Source organism: Grammomys surdaster, unplaced genomic scaffold, assembly GCF_004785775.1.
Source record: "Grammomys surdaster isolate TR1022 unplaced genomic scaffold, NIH_TR_1.0 126271, whole genome shotgun sequence".
NCBI lineage: Eukaryota > Metazoa > Chordata > Mammalia > Rodentia > Muridae > Grammomys > Grammomys surdaster.
In genome coordinates this window covers 6,730,079-6,733,715 of record NW_021621071.1, presented here as the reverse complement: position 1 = coordinate 6,733,715, position 3,637 = coordinate 6,730,079, and the positions used below count along the sequence as shown (strand labels likewise).

Below are 3,637 nucleotides of genomic sequence, written 5' to 3'. Positions count from 1 at the left end.
GGGAGGGAGGGAGAGAAAACACGTGTGGGTGCTCCTCCTCCTTGGACCACCCTAGACAAAAGATCCCCCAAGATCCCCCCTTTCTTGAGCCCACCCATCTCACGGGCTTGAAACAAGAATAAAATGGTCACCATATGGGGAAGTGCTCTGTAAAGACAAAAGTCCTGCAAACATCTCACGCTCAGTACTGTGAAGTTATTAAAATACAATCACACATAAACTTGAGCTTACCGCACCATCTTCGAATGCAGTGAGCAAGTTCTGGGCAAGCTGATGCAAAGAAGTGCAGGTGTCTGGTGACAGGGAAGGGCAGATTGGAAACAGGCTGGCTTGTCATCAGAGCCATCCGAGAGAGTTCAGAAAAATAGATCTGTGAGTTCCAGTGGTATGGACGTAGATGAGGGTGGCTAGACTTTTTTTTTTTCCTCAAAAGTTCTGCAGACCACATGCTATCCTTTAATAAAAGAAGAATGAATATGTAAATGGTTAAAACTATCGGTCTATTGACAAGAAAGAACAAGAAAGTTATGTGAGGAGAAGGATTTTTTTTTCTCTTTTTACACTAATTATTTGTTTGAAAGCTAAACTACAATCCGGGATTTCTAGAGATGCCTGTACCTTCTGGTCCCCACTTTTCCATGTCCCCGCCCTCTGCAGCATCCAATACTTAAGCCAGCTTTATGCTTTCCTAAAGAACCATTAGGATGCCAGGGTCGTTTGCTGCGCTTGCCCTTTGCAGACAGGCCTGTTGAAACTCACCCCTTTAAGGTCGGCTGTGGTCCGGTACCCTCTGGAGGGGCCATGTGTAGTAGCGGCAGCTCACAGTGACATCTCTGAGGCTCTCATCCGGCACTGGCCGTCCTTACCTGGCTTTGCATGCTCCTGTTTGGGCGTCTTATATGCACTAGGTTTCTAGAAACTTCCTTCATGTGTTGTCTACATAGATGGCTGCTGAGGAGGAAATTGCTGACGTCATTAGAGCTACTGACTGGAAAACTACATAAGCTGCCTGATGTGTTCCCCAACTAGAGGGAAATTGTCCCTTGTCTGTAAAATAAGTAAAATTTGGAGTAAAGGTGTGGTTGGGCTAAGTTCTGGCTCCAAATTGAGTAAATAACAACAACTTCTTCTCCTTCTCCTCCTCCTCCTTCTTCTTCTTCTTCTTCTTCTTCTTCTTCTCTTCTTCTTCTTCTTCTCTTCTTCTTCTTCTTCTTCTTCTCTTCTTCTTCTTCTTCTTCTTCTTCTTCTTCTTCTTCTTCTTCTTCTTCTTCTTCTCTTCTTCTTCTTCTTCTTCTTCTTCTTCTTCTTCTTCTTCTTCTTCTTCTTCTTCTCCTTCTCCTCCTTCTCCTCCTTCTCCTCCTTCTCCTCCTTCTCCTCCTTCTTCTCCTCCTTCTCCTTCCTTCTCCTTCTTTAGGTAAATAGCCTAACACCCCCAAGCCTTCATGCTAAGTTTTGAACCTTTTTATGTGGAGTTAGACCATGGGCTTAAGACATCAAGATAGTAAGGTCTAGAATGGTGGGTGGCAACTGCTCCTCTGTCCGCACCCACCCCACCCCTACCAGTCTCCACTGGTGACTTGTCAAAGACTGTTGCTGAGTTTTGACATCCAGCTGGCTCTCTTCCTTCCAAGTCATAGTCTACCAAGGACAGATTATACTTTTCTCTTGTGCGTGATTGTATCTAGACACAACACAGCCCAGAAGAATCTATGGGCTCTGGCAGCAATTGCTTGTGTCTTATAGTACTATAACCTGATAGGGACTTCATCGGTTTGATGGTCCGTTTTATTTGCTACCTTTCTTTATAGCCCTCAGCTCTCTGGGTCAGAGGTGACTACAGCCATATTTTCTGGTCCTTCCTTACATTCCTTTACTTAGCTTCCTACTAGGTATGTAACTTGTATAATATGTAAATTGCAGGTTGAGATGAATGAACCAATCTCTTCAGGACATGCTCGTTGAGATTCTACCAGGTATAAATGCTAGGAGTTGGGATTATGAAGGTGAGGTGATATCTATCTCTTAATCTCTGGTGACACACATGACAACAAGAAATTATTCACATGCTCAGACTCCAGCGAATAGAGTAATGTGTGTGTGGGTTGTCAGGATTCTTTGAAGGCAACTAATATAACAGCTCATTTAAAGCGTGAACAGATTTATAATCTTAGAAGTCAAGCCGGGTGGCGGTGGTGCACGCCTTTAATCCCAGCACTTGGGAGGCAGAGGCAGGCGGATTTCTGAGTTCGAGGCCAGCCTGGTCTACAGAGTGAGTTCCAGGACATCCAGGGCTACACAGAAAAACCCTGTCTCAAAAAAAAAAAATCTTAGAAGTCAAAATCTTTGGGTATAGGAATCCCCATAGTTGCCTAATACAGCACGGTTCTGGTTCTTTTGAATTTTTCCTTACAATCCCAAGAGGGCAAAGGGAAAGAGTGAAAGTAAACAAAACTGGGGTTTCTAGCAAGGAAGAAGGGTGTGTTGTGTATACACACATGAGATGCATGAGTGTGCATCCGGGTGTGCGTGTGTCCGGGTGAGCAAGATCGACTGCCGTACCACGATGGAAGAGTTTAGGAGTCCAGAGACCAATTTTACCTGAGACATGCAATTGTTTAAGGATAGGTTCAAGCACACACATGAGGAATACACTGTGCTAGGCTTATTATAAAGGCATTTAACTACTACTGTTTAATAAAATACACAAAACTAAGCACGTTTATTTAAAAAAAAATTAAGCAGCAAAGGCAGACACTGTTAGGCGTGCTGGGTGCCCCTCACGTGTCTGTGTACTTACAAAGGCTTTAGTGTTCTCGTAGGCACGCACCCATCATTATAAACAACCTCAGTACTTAGTTTGTTTGTGGTCTTAGCCTGGCTCGTCAGGGTTGAAGAATGAGCGAACAGCGAGGATTATTGGGCTCCACTGTATTTGGGAAAAGCAAGCGAGTCTGGTGAAGGAGAGAGTTAAAAATAAACCAGAAGTGATGCAAGAAAAACACGAAGTGACCGGATGCGTGGCTGTGTTGGCCAGTTTCAGCAGGTGTGTCTGCTTCTCAGGCAGGATTCTTCTGGAAAAGCTTGCAGGATGAAGTTGCACTTCAGAGAAGGTCTCCTCAAGCAGAGAGGGAGGGGAGCTTTCTTAGGTTTCTCCTGCTTCTGATATCCCGTGGGGTCAAGCCTCTTCCCTGTCAGAGGGCGCTCACAGGGGGTCGGGGCCGGGGTACAAGGTAGCTCCTCATATTTCCAGCCCTTGGACAGTCATCACGCACCACTGTGTGGCATGTCACCCAAATCTGGAAATGAGAGGGACATATCAATGATGATAGCCTCTGTAGACCTGTAGGCCTAGGGTTCGAACTCAAACTGCAGCCTGCTCAGGGAGCTCAGCAAAGCCATGTACTGCAGGAAGGACACAATAAAGGCACTGGTGTGACCTTCAGGATGAAGGCTTACGTGAAAAAAAAAAAGGAAGTTTTGCAAAAATGGAATATTATGAACCTTGTTCTATTTGCTTTCCTGATGAAAAAGCAAAAACAAAACAACAACAAAAACTATAGCCACTTTTCCACACCAGTATTTTGTGACCAAGTTTGCTTTTTTTTACCGAGTGCCTAGGATTCCAGAGACTAGATAT

General features: G+C 44.6%; 1 long non-coding RNA gene across 1 annotated transcript in view; it reads right to left on the bottom strand.

Annotated features, from left to right (window-relative positions):
• LOC114613666 overlaps nt 1-2,919 on the bottom strand; it is a 3,436-nt gene extending 517 nt beyond the window's left edge. Inside the window, exons 1-2 of the long non-coding RNA XR_003710216.1 lie at nt 2,798-2,919; nt 232-454 (exon numbers count right to left, since the gene is read on the bottom strand). This is a non-coding gene — a long non-coding RNA (uncharacterized LOC114613666). The remainder of the gene's footprint in view (nt 1-231; nt 455-2,797) is intronic.
• Nucleotides 2,920-3,637: the final 718 nt, after the last annotated feature.